The sequence below is a fragment of the Lissotriton vulgaris genome, chromosome 1_2 (assembly GCF_964263255.1).
Source record: "Lissotriton vulgaris chromosome 1_2, aLisVul1.2, whole genome shotgun sequence".
NCBI lineage: Eukaryota > Metazoa > Chordata > Amphibia > Caudata > Salamandridae > Lissotriton > Lissotriton vulgaris.
In genome coordinates, this window is record NC_141686.1 from 101174395 (window position 1) to 101200940 (window position 26546).

Genomic DNA, 26546 nt, shown 5'->3' on the forward strand with positions numbered 1-26546 from the left:
CATTCTGTTCTCTAGCCTCAACAGCTTCAAGAGAGGAACTCTTGCTGGCCAAGAAGACCAATGTCAGTTCAGCTTGAGCAGGTGAAAGCTTGCCTGATTCTGCAAAAGGATGAGATTACGCTTTTGGGTTAGAAGTGGTTGCGGGCTACTGCATACTAAGAAACCGCTTATTGAGGTTTGATGGATTACTCGATCTTCTCCCACCTCAAAATCAGCTGCTAATTCAGTGTTCTATACCAATGAGCTATTTTTGTCCTCCCTGCCCCTTCCAGCGAATGGGTCCCCCTGACTAACAAAAGTGATTCAAACTGATTTGTATACCTTTTCATAGGAGACTTCGTGACGTATTTTATACTGTGCCAATGCAAGGTAGATTGAGTAATGATCTGGACAGCCCCATACTGGAGAACTGCAGCGCCTGTCAACCTGATCCCTTCTGCTGGTATTGTTAAACAACAACAAGATTTAAAAGTATTAAACCGCAAGAGTTGGCTGGAGTAAGGCCGAAGGCTCCAATGTTTGGGACTTGCACAGTTCTCAGTCTTTTCATGTTTCTCTCAAAGAGCGAAGGGCCCTCTTATTTCTCCTTCTCATTCATATATGGAATTGAATGAGAGCTAATCAAAAAATGAATTAGAGCTGGACGTAGGAATTCAGCAGAAGACCCAGCAAATGCATTTCAAAGTTGCTCCTCTAAGGATACTTTTGTACTTGACAGATCAATTTTATCCTACAGGGGCTCTGAAATGAAGAATGTATTTCAGTCATCCTTGCAGAAAATCACACAGCCATCTATTCTAGGCTGCACAGAGTTTTCCGTCCTCTCCACCTGCTAGCTTGTTGTTGCAATATGTTGCAATTCTGGAGAATTGTCTGCTATGCTAGAAGGTCCGGCCCAGTTCAAATGTTCATTGTACTTCCTGCAAAAATATCAAAAGAAAAACAAAGATTTGGTTTTGGAAAAATAATTCATTACCATCTTGTAAAAATCAAAACGTTCACATTTGAGTCAAAAAAAGAGAGGCTAGGTCTCACTATTTTGCTCAAGCTGTGTTACACCTACTGCTCTCAGGTGCTGTCCTGCTACCGATGGGCATGGAAGCTTTGGCCTGCTCTGTTTCCAGCCTGGGTCGGTGCACCACTCATTACACAACCTGAAATTCTAGAGCTCCCTCTAGAACACCATATTGATACCCAACGTAGCATGGACATCTGATCAGCACAGCTGAGTGCAGCCCAGAACCCCTGAGCTCAAGCAATCCGCAAGCCTCAGCCTCCCAAGTAGCTAGGACAACAGGCACACGCCACCATGCCCGGCAAATACAGCATATGTCCTAATGATGAAATGCATTGCTTAAGTAAGGATATTGATAAAGTACGGTGTAATGAATTGATGGTATGCCAACCGTATTTCAAGAAAATCTATTTAACTATCCTTCAAAGAAAGGAAAATAATGTCTTATCAAGAAGCAGTGTGAATATGGGAAGGGCCTTTAAAAAAGATGTGGAGTTTCCTAAAGGAAAAGAAGAGGGTTGAACTGATTTAAGGGAGAGAGGAAGTAGGGTCAGAAAGTTTGTGAAGGGGATGTGAATACAATATAGATACTAGTATTTAGAGAGTGAGAGATAGGTAGAGGGAGAGAGGAGAAAGAAAGTAAGAGAGAAGAGCCAACTTAGGGCTGAGTTACTCATTATCTGCCAGTGACTCCCTGTAGAACCTTACAGGCACAATTCAGGCTCTCCTGTAGACATCCATCCCTTCTTGTTATGCCGAGCCAGCCAATGTTGAGAAAAGCAGCAAGGGTCACATTGATGGAAGACATCTGAAACATTGGAAGTTATAAAGTGGTATGGAGTGGGAGGGCTAGAAGAGATATTATAAAGAATGAATACGCGTCATTCTGTTCTCTAGCCTCAACAGCTTCAAGAGAGGAACTCTTGCTGGCCAACAAGACCAATGTCAGTTCAGCTTGAGCAGGTGAAAGCTTGCCTGATTCTGCAAAAGGATGAGATTATGCTTTTGGGTTAGAAGTGGTTGCGGGCTACTGCATACTAAGAAACAGTTTATTGAGGTTTGGTTGGATTACTCGATCTTCTCCCACCTCAAAATCAGCTGCTAATTCAGTGTTCTATACCAATGAGCTATTTTTGTCCTCCCTGCCCCATCCAGCGAATGGGTCCCCCTGACTAACAAAAGTGATTCAAACAGATTTGTATACCTTTTCATAGGAGACTTTGTGACGTATTTTATACTGTGCCAATGCAAGGTAGATTGAGTAATGATCTGGACAGCCTCATACTGGAGAACTGCAGCGCCTGTCAACCTGATCCCTTCTGCTGGTATTGTTAAACAACATCAAGATTTAAAAGTATTAAACCGCAAGAGTTGGCTGGAGTAAGGCCGAAGGCTCCAATGTTTGGGAGTTGCACAGTTCTCAGTCTTTTCATGTTTCTCTCAAAGAGCGAAGAGCCCTCTTATTTCTCCTTCTCATTCATATATGGAATTGAATGAGGGCTAATCAAAAAATGAATTAGAGCTGGACGTAGGAATGCAGCAGAAGACCCAGCAAATGCATTTCAAAGTTGCTCTTCTAAGGATACTTTTGTACTTGACAGATCAATTTAATCCTACAGGTGCTCTAAAATGAAGAATGCATTTCAGTCATCCTTGCAGAAAATCACACAGCCATCTATTCTAGGCTGCACAGAGTTTTCCGTCCTCTCCACCTGCTAGCTTGTTGTTGCAATATGTTGCAATTCTGGAGAATTGTCTGCTATGCTAGAATGTCCGGCCCAGTTCAAATGTTCATTGTACTTCCTGCAAAAATATCAAAAGAAAAACAAAGATTTGGTTTTGGAAAAACAATTCATTACCATCTTGTAAAAATCAAAACGTTCACATTTGAGTCAAAAAAAGAGAGGCTAGGTCTCACTATTTTGCTCAAGCTGTGTTACACCTACTGCTCTCAGGTGCTGTCCTGCTACCGATGGGCATGGAAGCTTTGGCCTGTTTCGGTGCACCTCTCATTACACAACCTGAAATTCTAGAGCTCCCTCTAGAACACCATATTGATACCCAACGTAGCATGGACACCTGATCAACACAGCTGAGTGCAGCCCAGAACCCCTGAGCTCAAGCAATCCACAAGCCTCAGCCTCCCAAGTAGCTAGGACAGCAGGCACACGCCACCATGCCCGGCAAGCACAGCACATGTCCTAATGATGAAATGCATTGCTTAAGTAAGGATATTGATAAAGTACGGTGTAATGAATTGATGGTATGCCAACCGTATTTCAAGAAAATCTATTTCACTATCCTTCAAAGAAAGGAAAATAATGTCTTATCAAGAAGCAGTGTGAATATGGGAAGGGCCTTTAAAAAAGATGTGGAGTTTCCTAAAGGAAAAGAAGAGGGTTGAACTGATTTAAGGGAGAGAGGAAGTAGGGTCAGAAAGTTTGTGAAGGGGATGTGAATACAATATAGATACTAGTATTTAGAGAGTGAGAGATAGGTAGAGGGGCAGAGGAGAAAGAAAGTGAGAGAGAAGAGCCAACTTAGGGCTGAGTTTCTCATTATCTGCCAGTGACTCCCTGTAGAACCTTACAGGCACAATTCAGGCTCTCCTGTAGCCATCCATCCCTTCTTGTTATGCCGAGCCAGCCAATGTTGGGAAAAGTAGCAAGGGTCACAATGATGGAAGACATCTGCAACATTGGAAGTTATAAAGTGGTATGGAGTGGGAGGGCTAGAAGAGTTATTATAAAGAATGAATACGCATCATTCTGTTCTCTAGCCTCAACAGCTTCAAGAGAGGAATTCTTGCTGGCCAAGAAGACCAATGTCAGTTCAGCTTGAGCAGGTGAAAGCTTGCCTGATTCTGCAAAAGGATGAGATTACGCTTTTGGGTTAGAAGTGGTCGCGGGCTACTGCATACTAAGAAACCGTTTATTGAGGTCCGGTTGGATTACTCGATCTTCTCCCACCTCAAAATCAGCTGCTAATTCAGTGTTCTATACCAATGAGCTATTTTTGTCCTCCCTGCCCCTTCCAGCGAATGGGTCCCCCTGACTAACAAAAGTGATTCAAACAGATTTGTATACCTTTTCATAGGAGAATTCATGACGTATTTTATACTGTGCCAATGCAAGGTGGATTGAGTAATGATCTGGACAGCCCCATACTGGAGAACTGCAGCGCCTGTCAACCTGATCCCTTCTGCTGGTATTGTTAAACAACATCAAGATTTAAAAGTATTAAACCGCAAGAGTTGGCTGGAGTAAGGCCGAAGGCTCCAATGTTTGGGAGTTGCACAGTTCTCAGTCTTTTCATGTTTCTCTCAAAGAGCGAAGGGCCCTCTTATTTCTCCTTCTCATTCATATATGGAATTGAATGAGGGCTAATCAAAAAATGAATTAGAGCTGGACGTAGGAATGCAGCAGAAGACCCAGCAAATGCATTTCAAAGTTGCTCTTCTAAGTATACTTTTGTACTTGACAGATCAATTTAATCCTACAGGTGCTCTAAAATGAAGAATGCATTTCAGTCATCCTTGCAGAAATTCACACAGCCATCTATTCTAGGCTGCACAGAGTTTTCCGTCCTCTCCACCTGCTAGCTTGTTGTTGCAATATGTTGTAATTCTGGAGAATTGTCTGCTATGCTAGAATACCCGGCCCAGTTCAAATGTTCATTGTACTTCCTGCAAAAATATCAAAAGAAAAACAAAGATTTTGTTTTGGAAAAATAATTCATTACCATCTTGTAAAAATCAAAACGTTCACATTTGAGTCAAAAAAAGAGAGGCTAGGTCTCACTATTTTGCTCAGGCTGTGTTACACCTACTGCTCTCAGGTGCTGTCCTGCTACCGATGGGCATGGAAGCTTTGGCCTGCTCTGTTTCCAGCCTGGGTCGGTGCACCACTCATTACACAACCTGAAATTCTAGAGCTCCCTCTAGAACACCATATTGATACCCAACGTAGAATGGACATCTGATCAGCACAGCTGAGTGCAGCCCAGAACCCCTGAGCTCAAGCAATCCACAAGCCTCAGCCTCCCAAGTAGCTAGGACAACAGGCACACGCCACCATGCCCGGCAAATACAGCATATGTCCTAATGATGAAATGCATTGCTTAAGTAAGGATATTGATAAAGTACGGTGTAATGAATTGATGGTATGCCAACCGTATTTCAAGAAAATCTATTTAACTATCCTTCAAAGAAAGGAAAATAATGTCTTATCAAGAAGCAGTGTGAATATGGGAAGGGCCTTTAAAAAAGATGTGGAGTTTCCTAAAGGAAAAGAAGAGGGTTGAACTGATTTAAGGGAGAGAGGAAGTAGGGTCAGAAAGTTTGTGAAGGGGATGTGAATACAATATAGATACTAGTATTTAGAGAGTGAGAGATAGGTAGAGGGAGAGAGGAGAAAGAAAGTAAGAGAGAAGAGCCAACTTAGGGCTGAGTTACTCATTATCTGCCAGTGACTCCCTGTAGAACCTTACAGGCACAATTCAGGCTCTCCTGTAGACATCCATCCCTTCTTGTTATGCCGAGCCAGCCAATGTTGAGAAAAGCAGCAAGGGTCACATTGATGGAAGACATCTGAAACATTGGAAGTTATAAAGTGGTATGGAGTGGGAGGGCTAGAAGAGATATTATAAAGAATGAATACGCGTCATTCTGTTCTCTAGCCTCAACAGCTTCAAGAGAGGAACTCTTGCTGGCCAACAAGACCAATGTCAGTTCAGCTTGAGCAGGTGAAAGCTTGCCTGATTCTGCAAAAGGATGAGATTACGCTTTTGGGTTAGAAGTGGTTGCGGGCTACTGCATACTAAGAAACAGTTTATTGAGGTTTGGTTGGATTACTCGATCTTCTCCCACCTCAAAATCAGCTGCTAATTCAGTGTTCTATACCAATGAGCTATTTTTGTCCTCCCTGCCCCTTCCAGCGAATGGGTCCCCCTGACTAACAAAAGTGATTCAAACAGATTTGTATACCTTTTCATAGGAGACTTCGTGACGTATTTTATACTGTGCCAATGCAAGGTAGATTGAGTAATGATCTGGACAGCCTCATACTGGAGAACTGCAGCGCCTGTCAACCTGATCCCTTCTGCTGGTATTGTTAAACAACATCAAGATTTAAAAGTATTAAACCGCAAGAGTTTGCTGGAGTAAGGCCGAAGGCTCCAATGTTTGGGAGTTGCACAGTTCTCAGTCTTTTCATGTTTCTCTCAAAGAGCGAAGAGCCCTCTTATTTCTCCTTCTCATTCATATATGGAATTGAATGAGGGCTAATCAAAAAATGAATTAGAGCTGGACGTAGGAATGCAGCAGAAGACCCAGCAAATGCATTTCAAAGTTGCTCTTCTAAGGATACTTTTGTACTTGACAGATCAATTTAATCCTACAGGTGCTCTAAAATGAAGAATGCATTTCAGTCATCCTTGCAGAAAATCACACAGCCATCTATTCTAGGCTGCACAGAGTTTTCCGTCCTCTCCACCTGCTAGCTTGTTGCAATATGTTGCAATTCTGGAGAATTGTCTGCTATGCTAGAATGCCCGGCCCAGTTCAAATGTTCATTGTACTTCCTGCAAAAATATCAAAAGAAAAACAAAGATTTGGTTTTGGAAAAATAATTCATTACCATCTTGTAAAAATCAAAACGTTCACATTTGAGTCAAAAAAAGAGAGGCTAGGTCTCACTATTTTGCTCAAGCTGTGTTACACCTACTGCTCTCAGGTGCTGTCCTGCTACCGATGGGCATGGAAGCTTTGGCCTGCTCTGTTTTCAGCCTGGGTCGGTGCACCTCTCATTACACAACCTGAAATTCTAGAGCTCCCTCTAGAACACCATATTGATACCCAACGTAGCATGGACACCTGATCAACACAGCTGAGTGCAGCCCAGAACCCCTGAGCTCAAGCAATCCACAAGCCTCAGCCTCCCAAGTAGCTAGGACAACAGGCACACGCCACCATGCCCGGCAAACACAACACATGTTCTAATGATGAAATGCATTGCTTAAGTAAGGATAATGATAAAGTACGGTGTAATGAATTGATGGTATGCCAACCGTATTTCAAGAAAATCTATTTCACTATCCTTCAAAGAAAGGACAATAATGTTTTATCAAGAAGCAGTGTGAATATGGGAAGGGCCTTTAAAAAAGATGTGGAGTTTCCTAAAGGAAAAGAAGAGGGTTGAACTGATTGGAGGGAGAGAGGAAGTAGGGTCAGAAAGTTTGTGAAGGGGATGTGAATACAATATAGATACTAGTATTTAGAGAGTGATAGATAGGTAGAGGGAGAGAGGAGAAAGAAAGTGAGAGAGAAGAGCCAACTTAGGGCTGAGTTTCTCATCATCTGCCAGTGACTCCCTGTAGAACCTTACAGGCACAATTCAGGCTCTCCTGTAGCCATCCATCCCTTCTTGTTATGCCGAGCCAGCCAATGTTGAGAAAAGCAGCAAGGGTCACAATGATGGAAGACATCTGCCACATTGGAAGTTATAAAGTGGTTTGGAGTGGGAGGGCTAGAAGAGTTATTATAAAGAATGAATATGCGTCATTCTGTTCTCTAGCCTCATCAGCTTCAAGAGAGGAACTCTTACTGGCCAAGAAGACCAATGTCAGTTCAGCTTGAGCAGGTGAAAAGCTTGCCTGATTCTGCAAAAGGATGAGATTACGCTTTTGGGTTAGAAGTGGTTGTGGGCTACTGCATACTAAGAAACCGTTTATTGAGATCCGGTTGGATTACTCGATCTTCTCCCACCTCAAAATCAGCTGCTAATTCAGTGTTCTATACGAATGAGCTATTTTTATCCTCCCTGCCCCTTCCAGCGAATGGGTCCCCCTGACTAACAAAAGTGATTCAAACAGATTTGTATACCTTTTCATAGGAGACTTCATGACGTATTTTATACTGTGCCAATGCAAGGTAGATTGAGTAATGATCTGGACAGCCCCATACTGGAGAACTGCAGCGCCTGTCAACCTGATCCCTTCTGCTGGGATTGTTAAACCACATCAAGATTTAAAAGTATTAAACCGCAAGAGTTGGCTGGAGTAAGGCCGAAGGCTCCAATGTTTGGGAGTTGCACAGTTCTCAGTCTTTTCATGTTTCTCTCAAAGAGCGAAGGGCCCTCTTATTTCTCCTTCTCATTCATATATGGAATTGAATGAGGGCTAATCAAAAAATGAATTAGAGCTGGATGTAGGAATGCAGCAGAAGACCCAGCAAATGCATTTCAAAGTTGCTCTTCTAAGGATACTTTTGTACTTGACAGATCAATTTAATCCTACAGGTGCTCTAAAATGAAGAATACATTTCAGTCATCCTTGCAGAAAATAACACAGCCATCTATTCTAGGCTGCACAGAGTTTTCCGTCCTCTCCACCTGCTAGCTTGTTGTTGCAATATGTTGTAATTCTGGAGAATTGTCTGCTATGCTAGAATGCCCGGCCCAGTTCAAATGTTCATTGTACTTCCTGCAAAAATATCAAAAGAAAAACAAAGATTTGGTTTTGGAAAAATAATTCATTACCATCTTGTAAAAATCAAAACGTTCACATTTGAGTCAAAAAAAGAGAGGCTAGGTCTCACTATTTTGCTCAGGCTGTGTTACACCTACTGCTCTCAGGTGCTGTCCTGTTACCGATGGGCATGGAAGCTTTGGCCTGCTCTGTTTCCAGCCTGGGTCGGTGCACAACTCATTACACAACCTGAAATTCTAGAGCTCCCTCTAGAACACCATATTGATTCCCAACGTAGCATGGACACCTGATCAGCACAGCTGAGTGCAGCCCAGAACCCCTGAGCTCAAGCAATCCACAAGCCTCAGCCTCCCAAGTAGCTAGGACAACAGGCACACGCCACCATGCCCGGCAAATACAGCACATGTCCTAATGATGAAATGCATTGCTTAAGTAAGGATATTGATAAAGTACGGTGTAATGAATTGATGGTATGCCAACCGTATTTCAAGACAATCTATTTAACTATCCTTCAAAGAAAGGAAAATAATGTCTTATCAAGAAGCAGTGTGAATATGGGAAGGGCCTTTAAAAAAGATGTGGAGTTTCCTAAAGGAAAAGAAGAGGGTTGAACTGATTTAAGGGAGAGAGGAAGTAGGGTCAGAAAGTTTGTGAAGGGGATGTGAATACAATATAGATACTAGTATTTAGAGAGTGAGAGATAGGTAGAGGGAGAGAGGAGAAAGAAAGTGAGAGAGAAGAGCCAACTTAGGGCTGAGTTTCTCATTATCTGCCAGTGACTCCCTGTAGAACCTTACAGGCACAATTCAGGCTCTCCTGTAGACATCCATCCCTTCTTGTTATGCCGAGCCAGCCAATGTTGAGAAAAGCAGCAAGGGTCACATTGATGGAAGACATCTGAAACATTGGAAGTTATAAAGTGGTATGGAGTGGGAGGGCTAGAAGAGGTATTATAAAGAATGAATACGCGTCATTCTGTTCTCTAGCCTCAACAGCTTCAAGAGAGGAACTATTGCTGGCCAAGAAGACCAATGTCAGTTCAGCTTGAGCAGGTGAAAGCTTGCCTGATTCTGCAAAAGGATGAGATTACGCTTTTGGGTTAGAAGTGGTTGCGGGCTACTGCATACTAAGAAACCGTTTATTGAGGTTTGGTTGGATTACTCGATCTTCTCCCACCTCAAAATCAGCTGCTAATTCAGTGTTCTATACCAATGAGCTATTTTTGTCCTCCCTGCCCCTTCCAGCGAATGGGTCCCCCTGACTAACAAAAGTGATTCAAACAGATTTGTATACCTTTTCATAGGAGACTTCGTGACGTATTTTATACTGTGCCAATGCAAGGTAGATTGAGTAATGATCTGGACAGCCTCATACTGGAGAACTGCAGCGCCTGTCAACCTGATCCCTTCTGCTGGTATTGTTAAACAACATCAAGATTTAAAAGTATTAAACCGCAAGAGTTGGCTGGAGTAAGGCCGAAGGCTCCAATGTTTGGGAGTTGCACAGTTCTCAGTCTTTTCATGTTTCTCTCAAAGAGCGAAGGGCCCTCTTATTTCTCCTTCTCATTCATATATGGAATTGAATGAGGGCTAATCAAAAAATAATTAGAGCTGGACGTAGGAATGCAGCAGAAGACCCAGCAAACGCATTTCAAAGTTGCTCTTCTAAGGATACTTTTGTACTTGACAGATCAATTTAATCCTACAGGTGCTCTAAAATGAAGAATGCATTTCAGTCATCCTTGCAGAAAATCACACAGCCATCTATTCTAGGCTGCACAGAGTTTTCCGTCCTCTCCACCTGCTAGCTTGTTGTTGCAATATGTTGCAATTCTGGAGAATTGTCTGCTATGCTAGAATGCCCGGCCCAGTTCAAATGTTCATTGTACTTCCTGCAAAAATATCAAAAGAAAAACAAAGATTTGGTTTTGGAAAAATAATTCATTTCCATCTTGTAAAAATCAAAACGTTCACATTTGAGTCAAAAAAAGAGAGGCTAGGTCTCACTATCTTGCTCAAGCTGTGTCACACCTACTGCTCTCAGGTGCTGTCCTGCTACCGATGGGCATGGAAGCTTTGGCCTGCTCTGTTTCCAGCCTGGGTCGGTGCACCTCTCATTACACGACCTGAAATTCTAGAGCTCCCTCTAGAACACCATATTAATACCCAACGTAGCACGGACACCTGATCAACACAGCAGAGTGCAGCCCAGAACCCCGGAGCTCAAGCAATTCACAACCCTTAGCCTCCCAAGTAGCTAGGACAACAGGCACACGCCACCATGCCCGGCAAACACAGCACATGTCCTAATGATGAAATGCATTGCTTAAGTAAGGATAATGATAAAGTACGGTGTAATGAATTGATGGTATGCCAACCGTATTTCAAGAAAATCTATTTCACTATCCTTCAAAGAAAGGAAAATAATGTCTTATCAAGCAGTAGTGTGAATATGGGAAGGGCCTTTAAAAAAGATGTGGAGTTTCCTAAAGGAAAAGAAGAGGGTTGAACTGATTTAGGCGAGAGAGGAAGTAGGGTCAGAAAGTTTGTGAAGGGGATGTGAATACAATATAGATACTAGTATTTAGAGAGTGAGAGATAGGTAGAGGGAGAGAGGAGAAAGAAAGTGAGAGAGAAGAGCCAACTTAGGGCTGAGTTTCTCATTATCTGCCAGTGACTCCCTGTAGAACCTTACAGGCACAATTCAGGCTCTCCTGTAGCCATCCATCCCTTCTTGTTATGCCGAGCCAGCCAATGTTGGGAAAAGTAGCAAGGGTCACAATGATGGAAGACATCTGCAACATTGGAAGTTATAAAGTGGTATGGAGTGGGAGGGCTAGAAGAGTTATTATAAAGAATGAATACGCATCATTCTGTTCTCTAGCCTCAACAGCTTCAAGAGAGGAATTCTTGCTGGCCAAGAAGACCAATGTCAGTTCAGCTTGAGCAGGTGAAAGCTTGCCTGATTCTGCAAAAGGATGAGATTACGCTTTTGGGTTAGAAGTGGTCGCGGGCTACTGCATACTAAGAAACCGTTTATTGAGGTCCGGTTGGATTACTCGATCTTCTCCCACCTCAAAATCAGCTGCTAATTCAGTGTTCTATACCAATGAGCTATTTTTGTCCTCCCTGCCCCTTCCAGCGAATGGGTCCCCCTGACTAACAAAAGTGATTCAAACAGATTTGTATACCTTTTCATAGGAGAATTCATGACGTATTTTATACTGTGCCAATGCAAGGTAGATTGAGTAATGATCTGGACAGCTCCATACTGGAGAACTGCAGCGCCTGTCAACCTGATCCCTTCTGCTGGGATTGTTAAACAACATCAAGATTTAAAAGTATTAAACCACAAGAGTTGGCTGGAGTAAGGCCGAAGGCTCCAATGTTTGGGAGTTACACAGTTTTCAGTCTTTTCATGTTTCTCTCAAAGAGCGAAGGCCCCTCTTATTTCTCCTTCTCATTCATATATGGAATTGAATGAGGGCTAATCAAAAAATGAATTAGAGCTGGACGTAGGAATGCAGCAGAAGACCCAGCAAACGCATTTCAAAGTTGCTCTTCTAAGGATACTTTTGTACTTGACAGATCAATTTAATCCTACAGGTGCTCTAAAATGAAGAATGCATTTCAGTCATCCTTGCAGAAAATCACACAGCCATCTATTCTAGGCTGCACAGAGTTTTCAGTCCTCTCCACCTGCTAGCTTGTTGTTGCCATATGTCGCAATTCTGGAGAATTGTCTGCTATGCTAGAATGCCCGGCCCAGTTCAAATGTTCATTGTACTTCCTGCAAAAATATCAAAAGAAAAACAAAGATTTGGTTTTGGAAAAATAATTCATTACCATCTTGTAAAAATCAAAACGTTCACATTTGAGTCAAAAAAAGAGAAGCTAGGTCTCACTATTTTGCTCAAGCTGTGTTACACCTACTGCTCTCAGGTGCTGTCCTGCTACCGATGGGCATGGAAGCTTTGGCCTGCTCTGTTTCCAGCCTGGGTCGGTGCACCACTCATTACACAACCTGAAATTCTGGAGCTCCCTCTAGAACACCATATTGATACCCAACGTAGCATGGACACCTGATCAGCACAGCTAAGTGCAGCCCAGAACCCCTGAGCTCAAGCAATCCACAAGCCTCAGCCTCCCAAGTAGCTAGGACAACAGGCACACGCCACCATGCCCGGCAAACACAGCACATGTCCTAATGATGAAATGCATTGCTTAAGTAAGGATAATGATAAAGTACGGTGTAATGAATTGATGGTATGCCAACCGTATTTCAAGAAAATCTATTTCACTATCCTTCAAAGAAAGGAAAATAATGTCTTATCAAGAAGCAGTGTGAATATGGGAAGGGCCTTTAAAAAAGATGTGGAGTTTCCTAAAGGAAAAGAAGAGGGTTGAACTGATTTAAGGGAGAGAGGAAGTAGGGTCAGAAAGTTTGTGAAGGGGATGTGAATACAATATAGATACTAGTATTTAGAGAGTGAGAGATAGGTAGAGGGAGAGAGGAGAAAGAAAGTGAGAGAGAAGAGCCAACTTAGGGCTGAGTTTCTCATTATCTGCCAGTGACTCCCTGTAGAACCTTACAGGCACAATTCAGGCTCTTCTGTAGCCATCCATCCCTTCTTGTTATGCCGAGCCAGCCAATGTTGGGAAAAGTAGCAAGGGTCACAATGATGGAAGACATCTGCAACATTGGAAGTTATAAAGTGGTATGGAGTGGGAGGGCTAGAAGAGTTATTATAAGGAATGAATACGCATCATTCTGTTCTCTAGCCTCAACAGCTTCAAGAGAGGAATTCTTGCTGGCCAAGAAGACCAATTTCAGTTCAGCTTGAGCAGGTGAAAGCTTGCCTGATTCTGCAAAAGGATGAGATTACGCTTTTGGGTTAGAAGTGGTCGCGGGCTACTGCATACTAAGAAACCGTTTATTGAGGTCCGGTTGGATTACTCGATCTTCTCCCACCTCAAAATCAGCTGCTAATTCAGTGTTCTATACCAATGAGCTATTTTTGTCCTCCCTGCCCCTTCCAGCGAATGGGTCCCCCTGACTAACAAAAGTGATTCAAACAGATTTGTATACCTTTTCATAGGAGAATTCATGACGTATTTTATACTGTTTCAATGCAAGGTAGATTGAGTAATGATCTGGACAGCCCCATACTGGAGAACTGCAGCGCCTGTCAACCTGATCCCTTCTGCTGGTATTGTTAAACAACATCAAGATTTAAAAGTACTAAACCGCAAGAGTTGGCTGGAGTAAGGCCGAAGGCTCCAATGTTTGGGAGTTACACAGTTTTCAGTCTTTTCATGTTTCTCTCAAAGAGCGAAGGGCCCTCTTATTTCTCCTTCTCATTCATATATGGAATTGAATGAGGGCTAATCAAAAAATGAATTAGAGCTGGACGTAGGAATGCAGCAGAAGACCCAGCAAACGCATTTCAAAGTTGCTCTTCTAAGGATACTTTTGTACTTGACAGATCAATTTAATCCTACAGGTGCTCTAAAATGAAGAATGCATTTCAGTCATCCTTGCAGAAAATCACACAGCCATCTATTCTAGGCTGCAGAGAGTTTTCAGTCCTCTCCTCCTGCTAGCTTGTTGTTGCAATATGTTGCAATTCTGGAGAATTGTCTGCAATGCTAGAATGCCCGGCCCAGTTCAAATGTTCATTGTACTTCCTGCAAAAATATCAAAAGAAAAACAAAGATTTGGTTTTGGAAAAATAATTCATTACCATCTTGTAAAAATCAAAACGTTCACATTTGAGTCAAAAAAAGAGAGGCTAGGTCTCACTATTTTGCTCAAGCTGTGTTACACCTACTGCTCTCAGGTGCTGTCCTGCTACCAATGGGCATGGAAGCTTTGGCCTGCTCTGTTTCCAGCCTGGGTCAGTGCACCTCTCATTACACAACCTGAAATTCTAGAGCTCCCTCTAGAACACCATATTGATACCCAACGTAGCATGGACACCTGATCAACACAGCTGAGTGCAGCCCAGAACCCCTGAGTTCAAGCAATCCACATGCCTCAGCCTCCCAAGTAGCTAGGACAACAGGCACACGCCACCATGCCCGGCAAACACAGCACATGTCCTAATGATGAAATGCATTGCTTAAGTAAGGATAATGATAAAGTACGGTGTAATGAATTGATGGTATGCCAACCGTATTTCAAGAAAATCTATTTCACTATCCTTCAAAGAAAGGAAAATAATGTCTTATCAAGAAGCAGTGTGAATATGGGAAGGGCCTTTAAAAAAGATGTGGAGTTTCCTAAAGGAAAAGAAGAGGGTTGAACTGATTTAAGGGAGAGAGGAAGTAGGGTCAGAAAGTTTGTGAAGGGGATGTGAATACAATATAGATACTAGTATTTAGAGAGTGAGAGATAGGTAGAGGGAGAGAGGAGAAAGAAAGTGAGAGAGAAGAGCCAACTTAGGGCTGAGTTTCTCATTATCTGCCAGTGACTCCCTGTAGAACCTTACAGGCACAATTCAGGCTCTCCTGTAGCCATCCATCCCTTCTTGTTATGCCGAGCCAGCCAATGTTGGGAAAAGTAGCAAGGGTCACAATGATGGAAGACATCTGCAACATTGGAAGTTATAAAGTGGTATGGAGTGGGAGGGCTAGAAGAGTTATTATAAAGAATGAATACGCATCATTCTGTTCTCTAGCCTCAACAGCTTCAAGAGAGGAATTCTTGCTGGCCAAGAAGACCAATGTCAGTTCAGCTTGAGCAGGTGAAAGCTTGCCTGATTCTGCAAAAGGATGAGATTACGCTTTTGGGTTAGAAGTGGTCGCGGGCTACTGCATACTAAGAAACCGTTTATTGAGGTCCGGTTGGATTACTCGATCTTCTCCCACCTCAAAATCAGCTGCTAATTCAGTGTTCTATACCAATGAGCTATTTTTGTCCTCCCTGCCCCTTCCAGCGAATGGGTCCCCCTGACTAACAAAAGTGATTCAAACAGATTTGTATACCTTTTCATAGGAGAATTCATGACGTATTTTATACTGTGCCAATGCAAGGTAGATTGAGTAATGATCTGGACAGCCCCATACTGGAGAACTGCAGCGCCTGTCAACCTGATCCCTTCTGCTGGTATTGTTAAACAACATCAAGATTTAAAAGTATTAAACCGCAAGAGTTGGCTGGAGTAAGGCCGAAGGCTCCAATGTTTGGGAGTTGCACAGTTCTCAGTCTTTTCATGTTTCTCTCAAAGAGCGAAGGGCCCTCTTATTTCTCCTTCTCATTCATATATGGAATTGAATGAGGGCTAATCAAAAAATGAATTAGAGCTGGACGTAGGAATGCAGCAGAAGACCCAGCAAATGCATTTCAAAGTTGCTCTTCTAAGTATACTTTTGTACTTGACAGATCAATTTAATCCTACAGGTGCTCTAAAAAGAAGAATGCATTTCAGTCATCCTTGCAGAAATTCACACAGCCATCTATTCTAGGCTGCACAGAGTTTTCCGTCCTCTCCACCTGCTAGCTTGTTGTTGCAATATGTTGTAATTCTGGAGAATTGTCTGCTATGCTAGAATACCCGGCCCAGTTCAAATGTTCATTGTACTTCCTGCAAAAATATCAAAAGAAAAACAAAGATTTGGTTTTGGAAAAATAATTCATTACCATCTTGTAAAAATCAAAACGTTCACATTTGAGTCAAAAAAAGAGAGGCTAGGTCTCACTATTTTGCTCAGGCTGTGTTACACCTACTGCTCTCAGGTGCTGTCCTGCTACCGATGGGCATGGAAGCTTTGGCCTGCTCTGTTTCCAGCCTGGGTCGGTGCACCACTCATTACACAACCTGAAATTCTAGAGCTCCCTCTAGAACACCATATTGATACCCAACGTAGCATGGACATCTGATCAGCACAGCTGAGTGCAGCCCAGAACCCCTGAGCTCAAGCAATCCACATGCCTCAGCCTCCCAAGTAGCTAGGACAACAGGCACACGCCACAATGCCCGGCAAACACAGCACATGTCCTAATGATGAAATGCATTGCTTAAGTAAGGATAATGATAAAGTACGGTGTAATGAATTGATGGTATGCCACCCATATTTCAAGAAAATCTATTTCACTATCCTTCAAAGAAAGGAAAATAATGTCTTATCAAGAAGCAGTGTGAATATGGGAAGGGCCTTTAAAAAAGATGTGGAGTTTCCTAAAGGAAAAGAAGAGGGTTGAACTGATTTAAGGGAGAGAGGAAGTAGGGTCAGAAAGTTTGTGAAGGGGATGTGAATACAATATAGATACTAGTATTTAGAGAGTGAGAGATAGGTAGAGGGAGAGAGGAGAAAGAAAGTGAGAGAGAAGAGCCAACTTAGGGCTGAGTTTCTCATTATCTGCCAGTGACTCCCTGTAGAACCTTACAGGCACAATTCAGGCTCTCCTGTAGCCATCCATCCCTTCTTGTTATGCCGAGCCAGCCAATGTTGAGAAAAGTAGCAAGGGTCACAATGATGGAAGACATCTGCAACATTGGAAGTTATAAAGTGGTATGGAGTGGGAGGGCTAGAAGAGTTATTATAAAGAATGAATACGCATCATTCTGTTCTCTAGCCTCAACAGCTTCAAGAGAGGAATTCTTGCTGGCCAAGAAGACCAATGTCAGTTCAGCTTGAGCAGGTGAAAGCTTGCCTGATTCTGCAAAAGGATGAGATTACGCTTTTGGGTTAGAAGTGGTCGCGGGCTACTGCATACTAAGAAACCGTTTATTGAGGTCCAGTTGGATTACTCGATCTTCTCCCACCTCAAAATCAGCTGCTAATTCAGTGTTCTATACCAATGAGCTATTTTTGTCCTCCCTGCCCCTTCCAGCGAATGGGTCCCCCTGACTAACAAAAGTGATTCAAACAGATTTGTATACCTTTTCATAGGAGAATTCATGACGTATTTTATACTGTGCCAATGCAAGGTAGATTGAGTAATGATCTGGACAGCCCCATACTGGAGAACTGCAGCGCCTGTCAACCTGATCCCTTCTGCTGGGATTGTTAAACAACATCAAGATTTAAAAGTATTAAGCCACAAGAGTTGGCTGGAGTAAGGCCGAAGGCTCCAATGTTTGGGAGTTACACAGTTTTCAGTCTTTTCATGTTTCTCTCAAAGAGCTAAGGGCCCTCTTATTTCTCCTTCTCATTCATATATGGAATTGAATGAGGGCTAATCAAAAAATGAATTAGAGCTGGACGTAGGAATGCAGCAGAAGACCCAGCAAACTCATTTCAAAGTTGCTCTTCTAAGGATACTTTGTACTTGACAGATCAATTTAATCCTACAGGTGCTCTAAAATGAAGAATGCATTTCAGTCATCCTTGCAGAAAATCACACAGCCATCTATTCTAGGCTGCACAGAGTTTTCAGTCCTCTCCACCTGCTAGCTTGTTGTTTCAATAAGTCGCAATTCTGGAGAATTGTCTGCTATGCTAGAATGCCCGGCCCAGTTCAAATGTTCATTGTACTTCCTGCAAATATATAAAAAGAAAAACAAAGATTTGGTTTTGGAAAAATAATTCATTACCATCTTGTAAAAATCAAAACGTTCACATTTGAGTCAAAAAAAGAGAGGCTAGGTCTCACTATTTTGCTCAAGCTGTGTTACACCTACTGCTCTCAGGTGCTGTCCTGCTACCGATGTGCATGGAAGCTTTGGCCTGCTCTGTTTCCAGCCTGGGTCGGTGCACCTCTCATTACACAACCTGAAATTCTAGAGCTCCCTCTAGAACACCATATTGATACCCAACGTAGCATGGACACCTGATCAACACAGCTGAGTGCAACCCAGAACCCCTAAGCTCAAGCAATACACAAGACTCCGCCTCCCAAGTAGCTAGGACAACAGGCACACGCCACCATGCCCGGCAAACACAGCACATGTCCTAATGATGAAATGCATTGCTTAAGTAAGGATAATGATAAAGTACGGTGTAATGAATTGATGGTATGCCAACCGTATTTCAAGAAAATCTATTTCACTATCCTTCAAAGAAAGGAAAATAATGTCTTATCAAGAAGCAGTGTGAATATGGGAAGGGCCTTTAAAAAAGATGTGGAGTTTCCTAAAGGAAAAGAAGAGGGTTGAACTGATTTAAGGGAGAGAGGAAGTAGGGTCAGAAAGTTTGTGAAGGGGATGTGAATACAATATAGATACTAGTATTTAGAGAGTGAGAGATAGGTAGAGGGAGAGAGGAGAAAGAAAGTGAGAGAGAAGAGCCAACTTAGGGCTGAGTTTCTCATTATCTGCCAGTGACTCCCTGTAGAACCTTACAGGCACAATTCAGGCTCTCCTGTAGCCATCCATCCCTTCTTGTTATGCCGAGCCAGCCAATGTTGGGAAAAGTAGCAAGGGTCACAATGATGGAAGACATCTGCCACATTGGAAGTTATAAAGTGGTATGGAGTGGGAGGGCTAGAAGAGTTATTATAAAGAATGAATACGCGTCATTCTGTTCTCTAGCCTCAACAGCTTCAAGAGAGGAACTCTTGCTGGCCAAGAAGACCAATGTCAGTTCAGCTTGAGCAGGTGAAAGCTTGCCTGATTCTGCAAAAGGATGAGATTACGCTTTTGGGTTAGAAGTGGTTGCGGGCTACTGCATACTAAGAAACCGCTTATTGAGGTTTGATGGATTACTCGATCTTCTCCCACCTCAAAATCAGCTGCTAATTCAGTGTTCTATACCAATGAGCTATTTTTGTCCTCCCTGCCCCTTCCAGCGAATGGGTCCCCCTGACTAACAAAAGTGATTCAAACTGATTTGTATACCTTTTCATAGGAGACTTCGTGACGTATTTTATACTGTGCCAATGCAAGGTAGATTGAGTAATGATCTGGACAGCCCCATACTGGAGAACTGCAGCGCCTGTCAACCTGATCCCTTCTGCTGGTATTGTTAAACAACAACAAGATTTAAAAGTATTAAACCGCAAGAGTTGGCTGGAGTAAGGCCGAAGGCTCCAATGTTTGGGACTTGCACAGTTCTCAGTCTTTTCATGTTTCTCTCAAAGAGCGAAGGGCCCTCTTATTTCTCCTTCTCATTCATATATGGAATTGAATGAGAGCTAATCAAAAAATGAATTAGAGCTGGACGTAGGAATTCAGCAGAAGACCCAGCAAATGCATTTCAAAGTTGCTCCTCTAAGGATACTTTTGTACTTGACAGATCAATTTTATCCTACAGGGGCTCTGAAATGAAGAATGTATTTCAGTCATCCTTGCAGAAAATCACACAGCCATCTATTCTAGGCTGCACAGAGTTTTCCGTCCTCTCCACCTGCTAGCTTGTTGTTGCAATATGTTGCAATTCTGGAGAATTGTCTGCTATGCTAGAAGGTCCGGCCCAGTTCAAATGTTCATTGTACTTCCTGCAAAAATATCAAAAGAAAAACAAAGATTTGGTTTTGGAAAAATAATTCATTACCATCTTGTAAAAATCAAAACGTTCACATTTGAGTCAAAAAAAGAGAGGCTAGGTCTCACTATTTTGCTCAAGCTGTGTTACACCTACTGCTCTCAGGTGCTGTCCTGCTACCGATGGGCATGGAAGCTTTGGCCTGCTCTGTTTCCAGCCTGGGTCGGTGCACCACTCATTACACAACCTGAAATTCTAGAGCTCCCTCTAGAACACCATATTGATACCCAACGTAGCATGGACACCTGATCAGCACAGCTGAGTGCAGCCCAGAACCCCTGAGCTCAAGCAATCCACAAACCTCAGCCTCCCAAGTAGCTAGGACAACAGGCACACGCCACCATGCCCGGCAAACACAGCACATGTCCTAATGATGAAATGCATTGCTTAAGTAAGGATATTGATAAAGTACGGTGTAATGAATTGATGGTATGCCAACCGTATTTCAAGAAAATCTATTTCACTATCCTTCAAAGAAAGGAAAATAATGTCTTATCAAGAAGCAGTGTGAATATGGGAAGGGCCTTTAAAAAAGATGTGGAGTTTCCTAAAGGAAAAGAAGAGGGTTGAACTGAATTAAGGGAGAGAGGAAGTAGGGTCAGAAAGTTTGTGAAGGGGATGTGAATACAATATAGATACTAGTATTTAGAGAGTGAGAGATAGGTAGAGGGGCAGAGGAGAAAGAAAGTGAGAGAGAAGAGCCAACTTAGGGCTGAGTTTCTCATTATCTGCCAGTGACTCCCTGTAGAACCTTACAGGCACAATTCAGGCTCTCCTGTAGCCATCCATCCCTTCTTGTTATGCCGAGCCAGCCAATGTTGAGAAAAGTAGCAAGGGTCACAATGATGGAAGACATCTGCAACATTGGAAGTTATAAAGTGGTATGAAGTGGGAGGGCTAGAAGAGTTATTATAAAGAATGAATATGCGTCATTCTGTTCTCTAGCCTCATCAGCTTCAAGAGAGGAACTCTTGCTGGCCAAAAAGACCAATGTCAGTTCAGCTTGAGCAGGTGAAAGCTTGCCTGATTCTGCAAAAGGATGAGATTACGCTTTTGGGTTAGAAGTGGTTGCGGGCTACTGCATACTAAGAAACCGTTTATTGAGGTTTGGTTGGATTACTCGATCTTCTCCCACCTCAAAATCAGCTGCTAATTCAGTGTTGTATACCAATGAGCTATTTTTGTCCTCCCTGCCCCTTCCAGCGAATGGGTCCCCCTGACTAACAAAAGTGATTCAAACAGATTTGTATACCTTTTCATAGGAGACTTTGTGACGTATTTTATACTGTGCCAATGCAAGGTAGATTGAGTAATGATCTGGACAGCCCCATACTGGAGAACTGCAGTGCCTGTCAACCTGATCCCTTCTGCTGGGATTGTTAAACAACATCAAGATTTAAAAGTATTAAACCGCAAGAGTTGGCTGGAGTAAGGCCGAAGGCTCCAATGTTTGGGAGTTGCACAGTTCTCAGTCTTTTCATGTTTCTCTCAAAGAGCGAAGAGCCCTCTTATTTCTCCTTCTCATTCATATATGGAATTGAATGAGGGCTAATCAAAAAATGAATTAGAGCTGGACGTAGGAATGCAGCAGAAGACCCAGCAAATGCATTTCAAAGTTGCTCTTCTAAGGATACTTTTGTACTTGACAGATCAATTTAATCCTACAGGTGCTCTAAAATGAAGAATGCATTTCAGTCATCCTTGCAGAAAATCACACAGCCATCTATTCTAGGCTGCACAGAGTTTTCCGTCCTCTCCACCTGCTAGCTTGTTGTTGCAATATGTTGCAATTCTGGAGAATTGTCTGCTATGCTAGAATGCCCGGCCCAGTTCAAATGTTCATTGTACTTCCTGCAAAAATATCAAAAGAAAAACAAAGATTTGGTTTTGGAAAAATAATTCATTACCATCTTGTAAAAATCAAAACGTTCACATTTGAGTCAAAAAAAGAGAGGCTAGGTCTCACTATTTTGCTCAAGCTGTGTTACACCTACTGCTCTCAGGTGCTGTCCTGCTACCGATGGGCATGGAAGCTTTGGCCTGCTCTGTTTCCAGCCTTGGTCGGTGCACCTCTCATTACACAACCTGAAATTCTAGAGCTCCCTCTAGAACACCATATTGATACCCAACGTAGCATGGACACCTGATCAACACAGCTGAGTGCAGCCCAGAACCCCTGAGCTCAAGCAATCCACAAGCCTCAGCCTCCCAAGTAGCTAGGACAACAGGCACACGCCACCATGCCCGGCAAGCACAGCACATGTCCTAATGATGAAATGCATTGCTTAAGTAAGGATAATGATAAAGTACGGTGTAATGAATTGATGGTATGCCAACCGTATTTCAAGAAAATCTATTTCACTATCCTTCAAAGAAAGGAAAATAATGTCTTATCAAGAAGCAGTGTGAATATGGGAAGGGCCTTTAAAAAAGATGTGGAGTTTCCTAAAGGAAAAGAAGAGGGTTGAACTGATTTAAGGGAGAGAGGAAGTAGGGTCAGAAAGTTTGTGAAGGGGATGTGAATACAATATAGATACTAGTATTTAGAGAGTGAGAGATAGGTAGAGGGAGAGAGGAGAAAGAAAGTGAGAGAGAAGAGCCAACTTAGGGCTGAGTTTCTCATTATCTGCCAGTGACTCCCTGTAGAACCTTACAGGCACAATTCAGGCTCTCCTGTAGCCATCCATCCCTTCTTGTTATGCCGAGCCAGCCAATGTTGGGAAAAGTAGCAAGGGTCACAATGATGGAAGACATCTGCAACATTGGAAGTTATAAAGTGGTATGGAGTGGGAGGGCTAGAAGAGTTATTATAAAGAATGAATACGCATCATTCTGTTCTCTAGCCTCAACAGCTTCAAGAGAGGAATTCTTGCTGGCCAAGAAGACCAATGTCAGTTCAGCTTGAGCAGGTGAAAGCTTGCCTGATTCTGCAAAAGGATGAGATTACGCTTTTGGGTTAGAAGTGGTCGCGGGCTACTGCATACTAAGAAACCGTTTATTGATGTCCGGTTGGATTACTCGATCTTCTCCCACCTCAAAATCAGCTGCTAATTCAGTGTTCTATACCAATGAGCTATTTTTGTCCTCCCTGCCCCTTCCAGCGAATGGGTCCCCCTGACTAACAAAAGTGATTCAAACAGATTTGTATACCTTTTTATAGGAGAATTCATGACGTATTTTATACTGTGCCAATGCAAGGTAGATTGAGTAATGATCTGGACAGCCCCATACTGGAGAACTGCAGCGCCTGTCAACCTGATCCCTTCTGCTGGTATTGTTAAACAACATCAAGATTTAAAAGTATTAAACCGCAAGAGTTGGCTGGAGTAAGGCCGAAGGCTCCAATGTTTGGGAGTTGCACAGTTCTCAGTCTTTTCATGTTTCTCTCAAAGAGCAAAGGGCCCTCTTATTTCTCCTTCTCATTCATATATGGAATTGAATGAGGGCTAATCAAAAAATGAATTAGAGCTCGACGTAGGAATGCAGCAGAAGACCCAGCAAATGCATTTCAAAGTTGCTCTTCTAAGGATACTTTTGTACTTGACAGATCAATTTAATCCTACAGGTGCTCTAAAATGAAGAATGCATTTCAGTCATCCTTGCAGAAATTCACACAGCCATCTATTCTAGGCTGCACAGAGTTTTCCGTCCTCTCCACCTGCTAGCTTGTTGTTGCAATATGTCGCAATTCTGGAGAATTGTCTGCTATGCTAGAATGCCCGGCCCAGTTCAAATGTTCATTGTACTTCCTGCAAAAATATAAAAAGAAAAACAAAGATTTGGTTTTGGAAAAATAATTCATTACCATCTTGTAAAAATCAAAACGTTCACATTTGAGTCAAAAAAAGAGAGGCTAGGTCTCACTATTTTGCTCAAGCTGTGTTACACCTACTGCTCTCAGGTGCTGTCCTGCTACCGATGTGCATGGAAGCTTTGGCCTGCTCTGTTTCCAGCCTGGGTCGGTGCACCTCTCATTACACAACCAGAAATTCTAGAGCTCCTCTAGAACACCATATTGATACCCAACGTAGCATGGACACCTGATCAACACAGCTGAGTGCAGCCCAGAACCCCTGAGCTCAAGCAATACACGAGACTCAGCCTCCCAAGTAGCTAGGACAACAGGCACATGCCACCATGCCCGGCAAACACAGCACATGTCCTAATGATGAAATGCATTGCTTAAGTAAGGATAATGATACAGTACGGTGTAATGAATTGATGGTATGCCAACCGTATTTCAAGAAAATCTATTTCACTATCCTTCAAAGAAAGGAAAATAATGTCTTATCAAGAAGCAGTGTGAATATGGGAAGGGCCTTTAAAAAAGATGTGGAGTTTCCTAAAGGAAAAGAAGAGGGTTGAACTGATTTAAGGGAGAGAGGAAGTAGGGTCAGAAAGTTTGTGAAGGGGATGTGAATACAATATAGATACTAGTATTTAGAGAGTGAGAGATAGGTAGAGGGAGAGAGGAGAAAGAAAGTGAGAGAGAAGAGCCAACTTAGGGATGAGTTTCTCATTATCTGCCAGTGACTCCCTGTAGAACCTTACAGGCACAATTCAGGCTCTCCTGTAGCCATCCATCCCGTCTTGTTATGCCGAGCCAGCCAATGTTGGGAAAAGTAGCAAGGGTCACAATGATGGAAGACATCTGCAACATTGGAAGTTATAAAGTGGTATGGAGTGGGAGGGCTAGAAGAGTTATTATAAAGAATGATTACGCGTCATTCTGTTCCCTAGCCTCAACAGCTTCAAGAGAGGAACTCTTGCTGGCCAAGAAGACCAATGTCAGTTCAGCTTGAGCAGGTGAAAGCTTGCCTGATTCTGCAAAAGGATGAGATTACGCTTTTGGGTTAGAAGTGGTTGCGGGCTACTGCATACTAAGAAACCGTTTATTGAGGTTTGGTTGGATTACTCGATCTTCTCCCACCTCAAAATCAGCTGCTAATTCAGTGTTCTATACCAATGAGCTATTTTTGTCCTCCCTGCCCCTTCCAGCGAATGGGTCCCCCTGACTAACAAAAGTGATTCAAACAGATTTGTATACCTTTTCATAGGAGACTTCGTGACGTATTTTATACTGTGCCAATGCAAGGTAGATTGAGTAATGATCTGGACAGCCCCATACTGGAGAACTGCAGCGCCTGTCAACCTGATCCCTTCTGCTGGTATTGTTAAACAACATCAAGATTTAAAAGTATTAAACCGCAAGAGTTGGCTGGAGTAAGGCCGAAGGCTCCAATGTTTGGGAGTTACACAGTTTTCAGTCTTTTCATGTTTCTCTCAAAGAGCGAAGGGCCCTCTTATTTCTCCTTCTCATTCATATATGGAATTGAATGAGGGCTAATCAAAAAATTAATTAGAGCTGGACGTAGGAATGCAGCAGAAGACCCAGCAAACGCATTTCAAAGTTGCTCTTCTAAGGATACTTTTGTACTTGACAGATCAATTTAATCCTACAGGTGCTCTAAAATGAAGAATGCATTTCAGTCATCCTTGCAGAAAATCACACAGCCATCTATTCTAGGCTGCACAGAGTTTTCAGTCCTCTCCTCCTGCTAGCTTGTTGTTGCAATATGTTGCAATTCTGGAGAATTGTCTGCTATGCTAGAATGCCCGGCCCAGTTCAAATGTTCATTGTACTTCCTGCAAAAATATCAAAAGAAAAACAAAGATTTGGTTTTGGAAAAATAATTCATTACCATCTTGTAAAAATCAAAACGTTCACATTTGAGTCAAAAAAAGAGGGGCTAGGTCTCACTATTTTGCTCAAACTGTGTTACACCTACTGCGCTCAGGTGCTGTCCTGCTACCGATGGGCATGGAAGCTTTGGCCTGCTCTGTTTCCAGCCTGGGTCGGTGCACCTCTCATTACACAACCTGAAATTCTAGAGCTCCCTCTAGAACACCATATTGATACCCAACGTAGCACAGACACCTGATCAACACAGCTGAGTGCAGCCCAGAACCCCTGAGCTCAAGCAATCCACAAGCCTCAGCCTCCCAAGTAGATAGGACAACAGGCACACGCCACCATGCCCGGTAATCACAGCACATGTTCTAATGATGAAATGCATTGCTTAAGTAAGGATAATGATACAGTACGGTGTAATGAATTGATGGTATGCCAACCGTATTTCAAGAAAATCTATTTCACTATCCTTCAAAGAAAGGAAAATAATGTCTTACCAAGAAGCAGTGTGAATATGGGAAGGGCCTTTAAAAAGATGTGGAGTTTCCTAAAGGAAAAGAAGAGGGTTGAACTGATTGAAGGGAGAGAGGAAGTAGGGTCAGAAAGTTTGTGAAGGGGATGTGAATACAATATAGATACTAGTATTTAGAGAGTGAGAGATAGGTAGAGGGAGAGAGGAGAAAGAAAGTGAGAGAGAAGAGCCAACTTAGGGCTGTGTTTCTCATCATCTGCCAGTGACTCCCTGTAGAACCTTACATGCACAATTCAGGCTCTCCTGTAGCCATCCATCCCTTCTTGTTATGCCGAGCCAGCCAATGTTGAGAAAAGTAGCAAGGGTCACAATAATGGAAGACATCTGCCACATTGGAAGTTATAAAGTGGTATGGAGTGGGAGGGCTAGAAGAGTTATTATAAAGAATGAATATGC

The 26546-nt window shown here is 42.7% G+C and overlaps 13 non-coding genes and 1 pseudogene across 13 annotated transcripts; all 14 read right to left on the bottom strand.

Annotated features, from left to right (window-relative positions):
* Nucleotides 1-1018: 1018 nt before the first annotated feature.
* Nucleotides 1019-1318, bottom strand: LOC147734460 (signal recognition particle RNA). The gene has a single exon (XR_015308074.1).
* Nucleotides 1319-2916: 1598 nt separating this feature from the next.
* Nucleotides 2917-3200, bottom strand: LOC147734461 (signal recognition particle RNA; annotated as a pseudogene).
* A 1598-nt stretch (nucleotides 3201-4798) lies between these two features.
* On the bottom strand, nucleotides 4799-5098 carry LOC147734462 (signal recognition particle RNA). Its single transcript, XR_015308158.1, has one exon.
* A 1595-nt stretch (nucleotides 5099-6693) lies between these two features.
* On the bottom strand, nucleotides 6694-6993 carry LOC147734463 (signal recognition particle RNA). The gene has a single exon (XR_015307950.1).
* Nucleotides 6994-8592: 1599 nt separating this feature from the next.
* Nucleotides 8593-8892, bottom strand: LOC147734464 (signal recognition particle RNA). The gene has a single exon (XR_015308198.1).
* A 1597-nt stretch (nucleotides 8893-10489) lies between these two features.
* Nucleotides 10490-10789, bottom strand: LOC147734465 (signal recognition particle RNA). Its single transcript, XR_015307764.1, has one exon.
* Nucleotides 10790-12387: 1598 nt separating this feature from the next.
* Nucleotides 12388-12687, bottom strand: LOC147734466 (signal recognition particle RNA). The gene has a single exon (XR_015307959.1).
* A 1598-nt stretch (nucleotides 12688-14285) lies between these two features.
* LOC147734467 (signal recognition particle RNA) lies at nucleotides 14286-14585 on the bottom strand. Its single transcript, XR_015308224.1, has one exon.
* Nucleotides 14586-16183: 1598 nt separating this feature from the next.
* On the bottom strand, nucleotides 16184-16483 carry LOC147734468 (signal recognition particle RNA). The gene has a single exon (XR_015308034.1).
* A 1597-nt stretch (nucleotides 16484-18080) lies between these two features.
* On the bottom strand, nucleotides 18081-18380 carry LOC147734469 (signal recognition particle RNA). The gene has a single exon (XR_015308215.1).
* A 1597-nt stretch (nucleotides 18381-19977) lies between these two features.
* Nucleotides 19978-20277, bottom strand: LOC147734470 (signal recognition particle RNA). The gene has a single exon (XR_015307963.1).
* Nucleotides 20278-21875: 1598 nt separating this feature from the next.
* Nucleotides 21876-22175, bottom strand: LOC147734471 (signal recognition particle RNA). The gene has a single exon (XR_015307865.1).
* Nucleotides 22176-23773: 1598 nt separating this feature from the next.
* Nucleotides 23774-24072, bottom strand: LOC147734472 (signal recognition particle RNA). The gene has a single exon (XR_015307785.1).
* Nucleotides 24073-25670: 1598 nt separating this feature from the next.
* LOC147734473 (signal recognition particle RNA) lies at nucleotides 25671-25970 on the bottom strand. The gene has a single exon (XR_015307720.1).
* Between the last annotated feature and the right edge of the window lie 576 nt (nucleotides 25971-26546).